Source organism: Canis aureus, chromosome 26, assembly GCF_053574225.1.
Source record: "Canis aureus isolate CA01 chromosome 26, VMU_Caureus_v.1.0, whole genome shotgun sequence".
Lineage (NCBI taxonomy): Eukaryota > Metazoa > Chordata > Mammalia > Carnivora > Canidae > Canis > Canis aureus.
Window position 1 is genome coordinate 20,730,879 of NC_135636.1, and position 16,339 is coordinate 20,747,217.

Below are 16,339 nucleotides of genomic sequence, written 5' to 3' on the forward strand. Positions count from 1 at the left end.
TTATGATCTATGTAGGATTAATGCTCAGCTTCCCTTTCCTGATTTCTGTCTGCTCACGAGATCCACAGTTCAAAAATATACTCTCCCTTCTGCCAACAAGGCCATGGAGCCCCACCATGGCTACTGCCCTCTGAGTGCCCTTCCCGTTTTTGACCCTGCTTGCTATCAAAAGTTTCTTTCCTGTTGAGCCTTCTAACCCACCAGTTAGCACAAGAGAAAAGTCCAGCAAACAGCTGCGTCCCTTGTGCTTCCTGTGGGCCCCTACCCCTGACCTCAAGCTCCCATCTTGCACATTAGCCAGTCTCTCTGCCTCATTCAGCCCTCCTTGTACCCAGAACCCTATTCTCCAAGAGAAGATATACCCTTGGGCTTCCCACAGTCTTATGTAGTTGTCCATTAGACCACAATCATCCCTTAAATCAAGTCTTTTTCCACTTTTCATCACTCACACATCTCATCTAAAGAGAGTGTGACTATCCAGTGTGCAGTTTCTAGATCCTGCTTCCAGATATGGGATCCCAGATGGTAACTGATCAGATAGGAGCATATGTGCAAGGATATGATACTTGTCTTTAAGGCAACTTTAACTTCACGGAGGAGGGGAGGAAGCACTAGTTTCCAAAGGTTCTTCAAGACCTAACATAATAGTGGGAATTTGGACATAGAGAGAAGTCAAGGGCCAAAGGTCTTTTGAATGTCTCCCAATCACATCAACAGGTGAAGGGTTAGTGCTGTAAGCTCTGATTATATTTCTCACAGCCTCAGCCTTCCCTGCTGCCTCTCTGCACTTAGAAGCCTGGCCTCCCGGTGGCTCTCAGTGACGACTTGATAAACCATTGACCTCAATTATTAAGTGTGGAACAGAAACAATATTAAACCTGACTCTCCGTTCCCAGTTGAGCTATCATGTGTCTCCTAGTAACTTGGCAGGAACCTTTTTCTCACCCCATGTCCTTCCTATTACCCTGCAGTATGTCCTGAGCCTCCCAAGCAACCCCAGAAACTCAACTCCAGCTTCTCAAGGGTGAAATTGCTGGACACCTGTGCTGGTGGTTTTTGCAGGTCAGCACTTAATCATAAAGCTCCTTCCTTCCCCAGCGGTCTGATGATCACACAGGGTCAAGGGGGTTATTCCTTCTATCACTAATCACTGTTGATTCCTGAGAAGTGGAGTCATGTTCCCCTAAAAGGGAGCTGAGTCATTCTCAAGCAAGGAGTTACTTTTCTATTTTGCTTTGTATGTATGTATGTATGTATGTATGTGTGTGTGTGTGTATGTATGTATTTTGCTTTGTTTTGGAAAACTGAGTCTTAGAGTAGTCTAGATAGGGATTTAGAAGGCACGTCAACCCTTTGGCCAGCAGAGCCTGTAACTTCTAGTATATCTGGTCTTGGCATCATTAGCCAAAAGAGTCCCAAGGAGAAACTCCATTGACTATGAAAATAGTCACAATAGCAGGGCATATATATTTAGCAAGCACCACGCAGTGTGTATGTCTTCGATATCACTTAATCTTCACAGCAATCCAATGAAGTAGATACTGTTTCATTCCATTCTAAGAGACAAAGAAATATAAGGAAAGAGGCAGTGGTGTGCTGGGAAACATTAACCACTGACTCTCCAGGCAGAAAGGGCCCCAGTGTGTCACTTTCACCACTAAATGTTGGCTAAACCTGCATTATGTCACAAAAGATTTTAAACTACCAATGTGATGTCAGTGAATGCAGGGTTGGAAAGAAGTCTGCACAACTGGTTTTCTCAAGTTGGCTCCTGCACACTTCTCTAGACAGAGAAGTTAAGTTACCCCCTCAAAGTCACAGGGCAAGTACATGGTAGAGCAGAATTTGGAAGAGGGCAGACTGGCTCTCAAATCATTACCCTTAACCACCACAAAGCATAGCCAGAATCAACCAGAAGGGCCCCCTCTGATTAGCAGGTTGCTTGGAATTTTTATCTTAATTAATTAGGTAATTTCACAGATAGTCACAATGGTATTTGTTGGCAAAGATGAAATAACATGTCTTGATCATTTTTGCCTTCCCTATACCTAAGAAAGTACCTGCATGCTTTGGGTATTCCCAGCTGTTAGTGAAATTTTCCTGACTAGAATAGAAGGAACATGGGTTAATCTTCTGTGAATTCCTCAGAACTGGGAGTCAGTATCCTGGAGATGAGGTAAGTGGGAGTAGGGACCAGGGAGAGAGTGAAAATTGGCAGAGTGGGGTGAGGTCTATGGAATAGGGGTCCCTTAGGACAGACATCCCCTGTCTGTCTTCTTCCCGAGGCTGGTCCTGGATCTTGTTCTCAGAACTCTTTTTTTTTTTTTTTAAGATTTTATTTATTTATTCATGAGAGACCCAGGGAGAGAGGCAGAGACACAGGCACGGGAGAAGCAGGCTCCCTGCAGGGGGCCTGATGTGGGACTCGATCCTGGGACTCCAGAGTCACATCCTGGGCTGAAGGCAGGCGCTAAATTGCTGAGCCACCCGGGTGCCCCTCAGAACTCTTAAGTGGAATATTGTTGGAGACACCCCACTAACTGAAAACTTGTTTCCCTTCTTGCATCAGTGAGTCACTCTGGTTTGGCTTTCAGGTGAAAAGTGGAGGCAGGAGATGCAGGGCATCCTTTGCAGATCAGTGTGCACAGCTGTCTGGTATAACACCAAAATGCAGGATGTCTCACTGTTTTGCAACAAGATCAAGGTTTGGTGTGCAGTTTCATTGCCTTCAAAATGAAAACTGGAAGACTCTGCCATGAGACATCAATTTGAGTGACCTGAGAGATGGAGAAGGACAGTTGAGGTGCTACTGTTGTATGCTGATATGAAAACTAATTAAGGCATAAACTGGCTGGGTGAAAAATCTCTGGTTAAAACAAGCATGCATTTGGGCTATACACAGCATGCTTACATACATGACCTTATTTGACCCTCACCAAAACCTAAGTGGACAGTTTTTCTAAAATTTAGTATTGAAGTATAGTATCCATACAAAGTTATATTGATTTTAAATATACAACATAGTGATTTGACAGTCTGTATAGTACTCACTGCCCACCATGATAATTCTGGCACCATCTCTCACCATATAATGTTATTGCAGCACATTGAGTATATTGCTTATGCTTTGCTTTTCACCTCCATGTTTTACTTCTAACTGGAAACTTGTACCTCTTAACCTTCTTTACCTATTTCATCCTAAGTGACAGTTTTTAATCCCCATTTGTCAAAGGAAAAACTCTTCCCTAAGTATATCCTCTGGCCAGGAAGCTCCCAGCCTGCTCGGACAGTTTTCTTATAAAGATTTTAACGAAGGGAATGCATACAGATATATAGGAAGGATGAAGGAACAGAGCTGGGTGAGCCATCCATGGGGTAACAACAGTGGGGTGCCTTTGCCACTCTCACATCTACAGCAAAATGGAGGAGGAATTATGATTGCAATCCCATAAGAACCGCAGCCTTAGAAGGAAGGCCACCTGACTGGAGTCATAGCCATTCCTGAGGAGCATAGCCACCACAAAAACCAAAGAAAGAACACAGAGACTAAATACCCCAACCTTTCTCTGGCATCAGCTGGTAGCTAGGTGGTAGAGGGGGTGGTCCAGCTTCCTGGACACAGAGCCAGGCAAGCAAGGGCAGAGGATGCATCTGAGGAGATACATAGAGAAAAACCAACACATCAAGTGGCTCCCAAGCTCACAGGTTAAATTTCTGCTGACAGGGCCTGAGAGAACCCGGGCCTCCCAGCATAGAAGAGACCCATCTCTGTGGCCTTGAATGAGCCACATCAGTTGCCTGGGCCTTGTTTTCCTCACCCTAAAATGGGACAGTTGACACAATCCTAAGACAACTGTCACTCAAATACTTAAAATTCTTAGCCTTAGTATCATAGTGTGATGCTGCTCACACTGTGCCTTGCTGCATGAAACTGGACTTGATTTCTTTCCTGTCTTCTTCTCCCTCTTTGAATATGAAATGCTTGGGGCATATTAACATGAAACAACAAAAACAGCACCACAGTGTGAAAGCTCTAAGTCACCATTCGGAACATGGAGAGTTCCTAGTTGCTCAGAGTCCCAGCAGGAGCTATTGCATGGCTGCGGATTCCACCATGGGCAGCACAGCCCTGGCCCCAGTGTTCAATGCAGAGCTTAGGGGCTTCCAAAGGGTTGACAGGGGTGACAATTCACACAGTCCTAGTGGGCAGATGGTGGAAGGATCCAAATGTATAAATACAGACATCTGTGTATACACACGCACACATACACACGCACACCACCACACACTAAATCTGCACAACATTTCTGGACACATTCCTTTAGAGTGTTCAGTGTGTGCCATGTTGTGATTCATAAATACTACACAACATACAGGGGCAGCAAGGAAGCTTTTGAGATGTGCCAGAAGCTCTTTAAGTTATCTTCATTTACCCACTAGGCAACCTATTCCCAGTGAACAAATTCAGGGAGGTGGAAAAATGTAAGTAAAACTTTTACATGCCGGGGAAATTCAGTCTATTTATATTCTAAAATGGTATTATTCATTATTGAGAATTCATGTAAGTGATAAAAATGATGACCCCATATCTGGAATGTGGCCAGATACCCAGCCTTCTGACATTTAATCTTTAGCCATTCAGGACAATTGATATTTTTATGATCATTTTAGTTACCCTAAGAGTAACTTAGGGTAACTAAGTTACTCTAAGTAACATTTGACAGATGTCCAATGGACCAAAACATGTCTGCATGCAGATTACCTGCTTCTCTGAGTATTCTGGCTTGTTAAGCCCAACTAGAGCCCTTTGGCCGAGCAGAGGTCACCTGCAGGCAGTTTCCAAACACACAGATGGCCTCCTGTATGTGTTTCTCCCTGAGGTTGGTCTCTGGTATCAGGATTGTGCTTGACCCATGTGCCAAGGCATTAATGCCCCAGGAGCAACCCTTACCTTAAGAGGGATGGGAGTGGAAAAAGAAGTATCCTAGGTTCTTTGCCCCCAACTAGGAAAATTCTGAGGCATGCTCCACATGGTGTCTCAGAAGGTCCAAGGTGAAATTAACCCTCAGTTGCTCATAAGGATAACCACTCATCAGCTCACCCTTTTTTGGCCTTCCTTCCCTTTCTCACCTCACTTCCCCACTGTGCTTTCAGGAATTACTTCCCAATTAACTGCCGGCATCTAAATCCCTGCTCGAGGCCTGCTTTTGAAGAAGCCAAACTAATATCATGCCTTTGTACAAATTAGAAAAAGATATACCATTCTCCAGGCTGATCCACAGCATGTTGGGCAGAGCGTAGGCTAGGTTCCAAGGCCCCATACCCTTCCTGGTACCTGTTGTGCAGTGAACAACAACCACTGCATGCAAGTGCTCTGGTCCCACAGATCTCACGGGGTTACTGTAAGAATTCAATAAGATAATGCATGTGAACATGTTTGACACATAGTAGGTGTGTTACATGGAGTAGTTTCCTTCCTCTACTTTTGAAATTTTCATACTGGTTTTCTCAATATTCCTTTATTACTTTTTAGCTTTCTCTTCATCCCTGCCATTTATTTTATTTTATTTATTTATTTATTTATTTATTTATTTATTTATTTATTTATTCATTCATTCATTCATTCACTCACTCATTCATTTATTTTTTCTCATCCCTGCCATTTAGATACCACAGCAAATGTCTCCCTACTTTTTGGGTGAGTTTGTTTTAAAAGATTACATGATTCAAATCAGGAAAGAAACAAGAGAGTCTTCAGGGCTTAGCTTTCTCTTTCGACATTCAAGCACTGTAGGGTGAGAAGTTCTAGCAGCTGGGTTGAAGGTGGTGTGGGAAGGGAGTTCAAACGTCTGCTAGAAATGGTGAAGAACAAGCTGCTGAGAGAGAATGTTGCCCTGAGCCCAAAGCAGTTCCTTCAAGTTTGCCCCAAGAGCCCAGCCTTCCCTGTAATGCAGGCAGGAGAGATCATCCTGGGACACGCAGCTTTGCCTACTCTGGGCTACAAGCTCGCCTACTTTACCTGAACTGATTCATTAATTCAGTGAAACAAATGGTTTGACTAATATTTTTTTTCCCTGAATCAACCACTTATTTGGGCATCTCACAAACACAGGCTTTCTGTGCAATAGGATCAGGTAATGTCAGCTCGGCCCTGACAGACACACACAGACTGGGCAAAAGCATGTTTGGGGAGTAATGAGAAGAAAGTAATTTAAAGTTTATTACAAAAAAAAATAATAAAGTTTATTACTGTTTTTTTTTTTTGGGGGGGGCAATTAAGCACTTATTATTTGAGCTTTGGAAGGGAATTCTTTACTTGCCCCAGAAGTAGACATCATCATCCTGAAATGTATGGCAATTTGCATTGTTTGTTTAAAACTTGGAAAGACCTGAATGCCTAGTAATAGGATGACGAAGCCAAGGTTCACTGTTTATCTAATTGTTTCAAAAGTGTGTGGTCAAAAGACATATCTGCTTGGGCTCTGTCTCCACCAGGATGGCCTACCATGGATTCTAAAACGCAAAAGGGCAGTTGCTGGCTAGGATTATCAGCTGGGTACCACCATCTGTGCAGAAGAGAACCTGAAAGTGTCCTCCCCTGTGGTGCAGCAGAGCCCCAAGGGCAGCATTGCTGAGCTCCAGCAGAGCTGGAGCTTGTGAGACTGACCAGCGCTCTTCTGAGGATGGATGATTGATGTGCTGGAGCTCAGAGGTCCAGGAGTGAATGAGTCAGCAGCGGGGAGCAGGAGCAAATGAAACAGGGGTTTTCTCTTGAATTCTTGCTTATTTTGGGACAGTATGATGCTCTTCTCAGAGGGAGCAAATAAAGTGTTAGTGGTGGGAGTTGGGCTTATGTAACTCATTTCTAAAACAAGTGGGCGACGTCACTGAAGGAATCAACACCTTCATTAAAGATGTTAAACAGAATTGATGTAAACACATCTGGCCTTCTTTCAATGTAGGCTGATACTATCCTTAGTTCTACCACTAATTAGCTATGTGAATTTACCCAAGCATTCTGGGCCTCAGTTTCCTCAAATATAAAATGTTGGGATTGTCCTTGGCAATGTCCCAGGTATTTTCTAGATCTGACATCCTTTGATTCTAAATGAAAAATAATTAAAGCAATCTTAGTAATAACTGTGATGACAATTGTATATGATATTCATAAAAGGCCTTCTGTGTGTCAGGCACTGTGCTAGAGGCTTTAAAAATATTATCAAAACAGGGGATCCCTGGGTGGCTCAGTGGTTTGGCGCCTGCCTTTCGCCCAGGGTGTGATCCTGGAGACCCGGGATTGAGTCCCACGTCGGGCTCCGGCATGGAGCCTGCTTCTCCCTCTGCCTGTGTCTCTGCCTCTCTCTATATATATGTCTATGATGAATAAATAAAATCTTTACAAAAATATTATCAAAACATAGAATCTCCTCATTACCTATAAACAACTTTAGGAGGCAGAGAACGACACTATCCTGATTTTGCATTTGGGGAGTCAGCCCAAGAGTGAAAGTCCCGCACAACTAGTATACAGTTGGTTTGGTCAAGGTCTCAGTAGGAAAGAGGGGACATGTTCAAAAGAGTCACTGAGAAAAATTTAATAAAGGTGCTTTTTATGGACATGTGGGCAGAGCTAAAGGAACAGCCAGGGTATGGCCAAGCATTGGAAGTGGCAACAGTGGAGAGTTAAGGGGGCAATGGCAGAAAAGGATGTCACTGGAGCCTGGTGAGGGCAGAAGCAGACAAGAGGGGCCACCTGGCAGGAGCTCTAGCCACCAAGGAGCACAGCCACCACCAGAACTAGAGAGAAGCTTGGAAGAAGGAAGAGGAATAAATATCCCAACCTCTCTGTCTCTTCTTGCCTTCCTACTTCCTGTGAGACCCTCTGGTAGCCTGAACCTAACAAAAGCCAGAGGGTCAAGGGGACTGGCGTACAGCCCCCAGGCATCAGTCTCCTGATGCAAGAGCAGGGTAGAAAAGAAGAGAGAATGGTCCTGGGGACCAAATGGCAAGAAATCAGCAGAGCAGAGCCAGGATGATATCATAGCACTCTCTGAGTCAGAGACCTTGCACCTTCTCACTAGGTCGAGCTGGGTAATAGATGCACAAGAAGCAATATTGTATCTTCTAGACTATATTAGGGCCATTGCAGATTGCAGAGCCCTTAATTCATGTCCAATGCCCAGTGGCCCTGATTGTCAATGTTAATGGCATTACAACTCACAGTAGCCTGACTGCATTTGAGGGTCCTCCCCCTGGAGGCATATCAGTGAGTTACCAAGGTTACAGGAATGAACATATCAGGGTGAAAGGACAGTAATAAGGATAAGTCTTTTCAAAAATAATGTAATAATCTCCAACTTTGAAATCTAAGTTCCCAGAAAGAAACAGGCTCATATATCCACAAACACATGGAAATGTACCTTCTGTGGTCAGCAATGCTATCTATGGAAACTTTCATGCCCCAACACACCGCCTGGCCCACCTCTCTTTCCTTCCCTTCTACCCACCACACAGTGGAGCCTGCAAGCTCACCATCAAAAGCCCGTTTCTATGTAGTTGTCTTTTGCACTGGCTCCTCCCTCTGCCTGCATGACTTCTCTCTTCACTTGATGAAACCAGATTTCTTCTCCAGGAAATGGATCAAAGTTCAGCCCTCCTCTGTGAAGCCTTCCTCACCTCTCTGTTCACTCTCTTATCTACATTTCTTTGCATTAACTTCTACTGCAACACTTATCACTGTGTTGTAAAGATTTGTTTGCTTCTGCACTGGACTGTGAACCGGTGAGGAAGTATGTTAATTAAAAACAACAACAACAAAAAAGCTAGCATTTATTTAGATCTTACTAGACATCAGACATGTGTATGAGTTGAGTTGAGCCCCACAACAATCTTACGAGATAGATGCGATTTTTATTCCCATTTTACAGATGAAGAAACAGAGGCCTAGGAAGAGTAACTTGCCTAAAAAGTCACATAAACTTAGAGATGTTTTTCGAAGTCACGTTAAGTCTTAATTTTTCTCTCAAAAAACTGAAATTGCAACCCACCTATAAAAACAAAGGAAGTGAAAGGAATTTTAATTCTATCAGCAATGTTTGTTTATGTTGACATATACATCATTTATCTTGAGAAAATATGATAAAATGTTAACATATGTTAATTTTGCAATCTTACTCTATGAGTCTCTGTTATACTATTCTCTTGTGTTTTTCTGAGTTAAAAAGAAGCTTCCAAAGTGAGGCAAGCTATTAAAACCCCCCTAAAATTAACACAAAGCAAATGAAAGTTCAGGAAACAAAAGTTACATGAATTTCAAAGAGAGTTGTCATAGAATGTGACAGGATATCTGTATCTGAAGCAGGTCTTGGATCAAATTCTGAGGGTACCAAAAATATGCTTCTAGCTCTTGAAAAAAAAATCACCGATTAAATCAAAATTCCATTAAAAAAAATCCAAAGTTGTGCAATTGAAAATCATTAAACAAAAAAAAAAAAAAAGAAAAAAGAAAATCATTAAACATGACACAATAGTATTGCTTCACAGCATAAAGGAATAGTAACAACCATCATGCCAAATCACAGATACAGTATGTTGCTGTTAGCTTTACCTAGACCTGAAATCTCTGGGAGGCTACGCTCCTTTGAATCAGATATCACTCCTGTTTGGTAAGTATGTGTGTGTGTGTGTGTGTGTGTGTGTGTGCGCGTGTGTGTGTATGCGCACACTCAAGAGTGGGTACATGTCTGATTTAGTAAACAAATATGAGGTGAAAACCGAAGTCGAAATTCTAGATATCGAAAATAAGCAGAGATCTGACCTTGGACTAACAGGAGATTGCAGCATTCCTACCAAGCACGTATGGGACCAGAAGGCTGGCATGAAGGCCCCACAGCACTAGATGTATGTGAAGAATGGAAAGTCTCTCCCTCACCTGGATATTCCGTCAATTGTGGACTTCACACAGAATGAAAAGCAGATTAGCTTCTGGTTTTAGATCAGAGAAGGTATGTATGAGTTGATAAGGGTAAAACAGCCATGGAGAATACTTGTACGCATTCTGAAATTCATTGTATTATATGGATTAGTGGAACAGGGTGAAATTAGACCTGCCAGAAATGTGAGTAGAGGGAAATAAGGAGGTTAACAAGGTGGTATTTTAATAGACTCCTAACAATCTCTTTCTCAGGATTCTTTTCATTCTAGCTCCTCACTGGATCTCCCAACCCACCCCCAACTCTGTCATCCTAAGAGCCAAAGGTTATTGTGTATTTGTAAAAGGCTGCTCAGGCAGTTTTGCTCTCCCACCAATACCCCATTCCCAATGGGAATTGCCACTGAAACTCCTTCCACCAGAAGTTCCCTGTACATGTCACTCAATCAACATGAAAGTTTTTGCCAAATGTTCCCTGCCCACTTCTTTCAAAGCTTCCAAAGGGCCACTCTTCACAATTTTGTGAAATTGTGAAATTTGTCTGCATTTCAATTTTCATCTTCCCAAATCCACAACCATTCCATCTATAGCTAATAATGAGGTCCCTGGATGACCCTACAGGGAGATTCAGCCCTCTCAGAAACAATAAAAGCAACTATCTTTTGAAGAAATTTGAGGTTTAACATTTCAAATAAAGCATCGAATCCAGTTGTTAAAGGTCAACCCAAAATTCGGCTCATACTTGCATTATTCCTTAACACTGACTGATACCACATTATGTCTGGGAAGGGCTACACACTGTGGCCCCACCACTCTTTACCTTCCCCCAAAGGTCTTCCTCTTACCCTGAACATCTTTGGGTTTTTCCACCTACAATCCTTTTCATATTCTTCTTCCCCTGTTTGAATCATCCTTTTAGCCCAACAAGCAGGTACTCTGTGTCTATCTGGATTGTGCCTACTTTTTCTTGAAGACTCAGCTGAAACACTCCTGCTGCTATAAAGCCTCCACCCAGCCCCATCCCTTCCTATGAAATCACTGTCATGGCTAACACTTATGACCAATTACTACGTGTTAGGCCCTGTTCAAAGTGTTTTGCATAAATTTCTCATGAAACCTCAAACACATTTTTGGGTAGTACCATTATCTCCACTTGGCAGATGAAGAATCTGAGGCCAGAGAGGTTTAGTAGCTTTCCAAAACCACACAGCCAGCAAGTAATAGAACTAAAGATAAACAGAGACACAGTCTGTCTCTGCTACAGTCAACTGTCTCGGCAGCAGCCCTTCTCACTTTGTTGTGACATTTGGTCTCCCTGTCTTTCCATCTGCCTGTCTTATCTGTCCCCCTGGATTGTAAGCTCCTTGGGTGAATGACCCATTGATAATTCATTGTTAACACCACAGCCCAGGGATCCTGATAGGTATTTAGAGGAAAGAGGGAAAAGGAGTTCTTCCCATAACCCTGGAACCACTGTCAGACTCTGGGCTCACGTTTTCCAGGATTCTTCATATTTTCCATGGTAGCCTATAACCTAGTTTCCCACTCTTCCTCATTCGTGTTCCATTCCACTGCAAGGAAACATCTTGACCCCAAGCCTGAGAAGGCTGCGTGCGTTATGGTACATAAAAAAAGAAGCCTTACAAATAGCAAGTGTTTTGAAAACCCTTTACTATATTCCCATTTCCCCTACCTACCTCCGCCCAAAAAAAGCTGGAGTTATGAAACACATGCTAAATATTGAGCCATTAAACTTAGGAATATTGAGAGAACTGTTTTCTTAAAAGCTTATTTTTTTCAGCTCTCCTTGTTTTGCCCTGAGTGTTTTTAGCAGTTCAAACAGGTTGGGTTGCCCACAAGGAGCAGGGCACAGGTTTTTTCCACTCCGTAGGTTGAGGTATTCATTCCCACTTTAAACCTCTCTAAATTTATGTGCCAGTATTTTCCAAGTAGATGTATTTGTAGGTATGTTCGGGATAGAACTGGACATTCACAGTATTGACGGAGACTGGGAGATGACAGCTGGACAAATTCGAGGTTTCGAGCTTCATCCTCAGCCTGACCTTTGGCAGCAATGGAAATGTTTGCACTTTGCAAAGCTTGTTATTCTCTGTGTGTGAGTGTGAGTGTGTGTGTGTGTGTGTGTGTGTGTGAAAAAGAGAGAAAGAGAAGGAGGCTTGGCTTTTGAGAAAATATAATGTTATAATAATTGCCAGAATGGGTCAAGCACAGTTTTGGCTCTGAGAGAGAGATCATGACATATTATTATATTACTTTAGATTTCTCCCTGGGTCTTGGGACACTTCCCCTCTGTTTGTAATTCCCTCCCCTATGTTACCACCACCATCATGACCTAACACGGATCTACCATTTCTTCTAATTATTTTTTTAGTGGGGACAGTGGACCAAGGAACACAGGAATAATGCATGTATGTACTACCACCATTTCCCAGGCCTTTTTGACTGGCCTTTGTCATAGAATGATGGCCTGAAAGAGTTAACTCACCTCCCCTGGATGACTCTGTCCCCAGGTTGTGAATAAGTCATTCTGGCTCATGGGAGGGCCAAGGCTATTATTAACACTCATTTCCAGGAGGAGATGGTGAGGCCTGGAGAGTTGAAGAATGCCCTAGAATATAGATCTTCTGGTGTCTAATTCCTACTGTGACAGTGACTCACTGGGTGATTCTGGTACATCATCTTGATGTTCCAGACTCAGTTTCCTAAAGTCTGAGATAGGATTGCCCTGTTGACTCAAGTCATTGCTTGGGGTAAAGGAGATTACATATAGGAAGAGCATCACAGAGGGATGTTGAAGCTACTAGTCTCATGGCATCATGGGCTTGGGCACCCTTTGTCTTCAGAATGATAAAGGCCATTGTTAGACCATTCCCTAGATGAAGACTTTCTCATAAAGAAAGGTCATGTGACTGCCCTTATGAGACACAGTGAGTCAGAGGAGTTTAAAGCATCCCCTGGACTCCTCACAATCTTTTTAAAGGTATCTACTGACTCACTGAATCCCTTCCTTCTAGAATAAGTTTACAATTTAAAAACACTGTTGAGCATATAACTTGGCCCTTCTCAAAGATGTGAATAGGTAAAGTCATCTCCCAACTGGCCATCTTACCGTTAGGTGTCCCTTTCCTCACAATCAGAATTAAGAAACTGGTCCAGGAAGACTTACATCTCTCTACACTCCCCTCATTCTTGTTCACCATTTCTGTGCAGACCAGCCTGATATCACACAGCTAACAGCTGCATCTCTGTCATAGAACCACCTTTGGGCTGTGAGAACCCCCTTTGCCCTACACACTGCCAAGAGACACACCTACGAATTCATGTCCTACCAAGGGCCACGCTAACCAAGGACTGATGAATGTTGGGCTCTTTTGGGCAGGAAAATACTAAGCTATCTGTTTTGCACCATTTTTCAGAGTTTTTTCATGGACTTAAGTTTCACTCATCTTTGTGGAAAGTACCTTAATAATAACATCCTTAAATACCTGCCTGTTCCCTTCCCCATCTCAACCCCTCCTATCACCTAAGCTCAGTTCCTTCCTTATTCTGTCAGAATAAACTACTTGCTCTCAAATCCTTCCCTTAGGTTCAGTTCTGGGGGAATCCAAACTAATACAGTTATAACACTTGCTGTTTACACACATGCATGTATTTTTTTTTCCTAAGGAATCTATCGTCTTAACTCAGATTCTACAAGGAGACTGTGACTCCTCTCCAATGATTAACAACATATTAACAGATTGTTTTACTCCTTTGAAAATCTCCTTCTCCCTTCTTCCTTGCAGTTCACTCCTCCCACAAGCCTATAGCTACACTCCCTTGCAGTTATAACCAACCTATAGAAAGGAATCTGAAATTTATGCACTTTAATATTTAACTGCTAACAACTAAAGGCAGATAATTCCTTGGCGCATTTTTGTCTTGAAGTAGTATTGAAGCACAAAACAGAAGACATAGGTCCTGTATCTAGAGGGAATCCAAATCCTTCTAAATACCTTAGAGGGGAATTTTAATCAGTCATAAGGGAAAGGCATCAGGTCAGTTGTTGAGCATTCCACTAATAAAACACTGCTGAATGTTTTCGTCTCACAGATGAGGCTCTGACAATTGAATTTATATGTGAACACATAGCCTCATATGCACACCAAAGACAATTATAAACTTTAGAAGCATATGGGACAGACACAATTGCTTTCAGCTGTCTATAAAAGTAAAGGTGTGTACCTTTCTCGAAAAGGTTAGCAGCTAGGCGATGTCATTCAAATATTTTTACTTGCTGACTTATGACCTGTGATTCTTATAGTGGTTATTTGTCCTCAAGTTATTTCTAATGTACTGACCACACACACACACATACACACACACCCCTTTCAAATCAAATGCACAATGTTCTTTCATATCTAGTATCAACATCAAGGAATCACAACCACAACGGCTGACAGTCTGAGGCTTACTTTCTGCTTTCGAGGAGCTGCCAAAACGTACAAAATGAAACACTGATTCATAGCAGGGCTCTTTGTCAGTTTACCTGATCTGAAATTCAACACTATGGTAACTCCTAAAATTCTTACTTGCCTTAAGGAAAAGGAGGGGAAAGTCATTTTCCGCAGCAGAGGACTACCATCTGTTTGACAAAGCTCAAGTTTGATCTCCACATGTCTACCCTGGGCCAACACACACAGATCAATCCCACCTCTGTGACATGAGGAAGAAACAGAACCTTGCAACTTAGCAAAGAAAAGGTCTGAATGATGTGGCCATTGCAGGGTGAACTCTGTCAGACTGAACTACGAACTTGTGAATAAAATCCAATCACTGTAAATTAGTGGGAGCTGTGTGCACCTATTATTTCTACCACCTGCGAAGGGAAAAATGTCTATACCTAATCATACCTGCTTCCTTTAAGTACAACTGACAGTCAGGAATCCACTGACAAGCTAAATAGAAGTATGTTGTAAGCTGAATGGGTTAGAACCGCTCATCTGCTCCCTAAGGGCTATGTGGATGGTTAAAAGGATTACATCCATTCTCAGGGGTGCCGCGCTGGGCTTTACAAACATGGGGAATTCACTTGGATATAATTTTAGATTTAAAATAAAGCTTGGTAAAATTCCCCAAGCTAACTAACTAGGATTTTATGCCAACTCAGATGCAGTTCTTACAATTCTATTGAATTAAAAGCTGAAGTAAATTGTGGGACTTGGGATTTCATAAAAATGCAGAACTTTTAAAAAAGTTCATTTCATTTGATTGACATCTTCATTTATTCATAAAATTTCCCTTCTCTCTTTCTTTCCTTCATTCCTCTCTCCTCCCTTCCTCTTCTACTATCTCTACTTTTTATTGGAGCACAAAATGGACAAAGAAAAAGTAGGACAGCTTGACTAATTTTCACACATCAAACACAATTGTAAAACCAGATCCCAGGATAAGAAAAAAAAATTACCAGCACCCCAGGGGACTTCTTGTGTCGCCTTCCAGCCACCACTACTCCTACGAATGGTAAATACTCTCTAGACTTCTAACTCCATAGATCATTTTGCCAGTTGTTAAGCTCTATATAAATGGAGTTATGCAGATGTCTTCTTGTGTCTGGCTTCTTGTTGCTGCTCAGTGTTTGCAATACCCGTCCGTGGCACTCAGCCATGATATCCAAGTTCTGGTTCCTTTATTCTCATTGCTGAGTAGTATTCCTTTGTACACATATAGCACGATTTATGCATTCTACTTTTAATGGGTATTTGAGTGATTTCCAGTGTTTGACTATTACAAATAATGCTATTTTAAATCTTCTTGAATAAGTCCTTTGATGATCATAAACACCCATTTCTTTAGTGTATATACTCAGGAGTAGAATTGCTGAGTCACATGGGTTGTTCAGTTGAGTAAATATGGCCAGTCCTCCAAAGAGCTTGTACACTGGTGTTTTTCACCTTTACACCTTAGCTGTTCTGGCGTGTGAATACTTTTATTTTTAGTAAGTTTTTGTTTGTCTGTTTTTGAGAATATAGCATGTTCCAAAGCATGTCCTAAGCACTGGGACAGGCACAAAAGGCCAGACCTTGATCTTAGAAATTCGTCCTATAAGAGAGACAGAGAAAGAAAGCAGCATATGCAATTCACAGTGGTTAGAGATATAATAAAGGTACTATCAAACGCAGTGGACTCATCAAAGGGGGCACAACCAGGTCCTCCAAGATGCTGACAAAGGATATATGAGCTGGTGCTAGAAGGATGAGCAGAACCCAGTGGAAAAGATGAATAAACAATAAAAGAAAGAATCAAGGTGTGTTTAGTGACCAGAAAAAGGTTGTGAGAACTGCTTATATTGAGGAATGATGGGGAAAGTGTGCAGGGCAGAAGGACCTGATAGCTACAGTAGGGGGC

The 16,339-nt window shown here is 42.2% G+C and overlaps 2 long non-coding RNA genes across 17 annotated transcripts in view; one reads left to right on the plus strand and one right to left on the minus strand.

The window, feature by feature from the left end:
• The window catches only part of LOC144297977 (uncharacterized), a 252,549-nt gene that overhangs the window by 54,528 nt on the left and 181,682 nt on the right, over positions 1-16,339 (minus strand). For 4 of the 14 annotated variants that reach the window (XR_013364978.1, XR_013364967.1, XR_013364979.1 and 1 more), the window contains one exon: positions 5,261-5,400. The exons of the other annotated variants lie outside the window; for them this stretch is intronic. This is a non-coding gene — a long non-coding RNA (uncharacterized LOC144297977). The remainder of the gene's footprint in view (positions 1-5,260; positions 5,401-16,339) is intronic. 14 annotated transcript variants of the gene reach the window in all.
• On the plus strand, positions 1,744-14,787 carry LOC144297979 (uncharacterized). 3 transcript variants are annotated; one of them, XR_013364993.1, is made up of 3 exons: positions 1,744-2,176; positions 2,595-2,803; positions 14,534-14,787. It is a non-coding gene; the product is annotated as an uncharacterized LOC144297979 (long non-coding RNA). The 3 variants fall into 3 exon arrangements; XR_013364994.1 differs by lacking the exon at positions 14,534-14,787 and having other exon boundaries at positions 1,744-1,937; positions 2,054-2,176; positions 2,595-3,032; XR_013364992.1 differs by lacking the exon at positions 14,534-14,787 and having other exon boundaries at positions 2,595-3,032.